Consider the following 578-nt stretch of genomic DNA (forward strand, 5'->3'; position numbering starts at 1 on the left):
AGCAGTACTAACCCTCAAATTTCCCCAGCAGCCTGTCCGCCACATAATGGCTGTGCTCGCACCAGAGCTCACTGGGTGCATCGCTGAAGCGGAAAGCCATAAAGCACAGACCCAGGCAGCTGGATTCCCTAGATCACGCAGGAGGTGCAAGATCATGCGATTACAGCCATGGATAAAGACAACAGCATACAAACTAATCTTCTGATTTGCTTTCATTTGGATATTTGTGGGTTGACCAAGGGTGAGTAGGCTACATAGTTAAAGGGTTTTAAAGCTTTTTTAACTATATTTTAGGGCTACACAACATAAGGAAAATCATTTTTGACTGATATTGTGATATCACAAACGGAGGTAAGAGGAAACTGCAGGAAGAAAACAGAAAGGTAGGGACATCAACCACGAGGAGATAACACTGGAAACACAATCACTACTTTGGCTGACAAAGTTCACCAGTGTGACTGGAGCAACGATCAGGTGAAGAGTGGATGAAGAGCAGGGGTAGATACTGGGCGTTTCTCAATACCAAGTATGCAAAGAACGGACTTGTGTTCTTGGGGAGACCGTACTTGCTAGCTGTA

Source organism: Etheostoma spectabile, chromosome 12 (assembly GCF_008692095.1).
Source record: "Etheostoma spectabile isolate EspeVRDwgs_2016 chromosome 12, UIUC_Espe_1.0, whole genome shotgun sequence".
Taxonomy (NCBI): domain Eukaryota; kingdom Metazoa; phylum Chordata; class Actinopteri; order Perciformes; family Percidae; genus Etheostoma; species Etheostoma spectabile.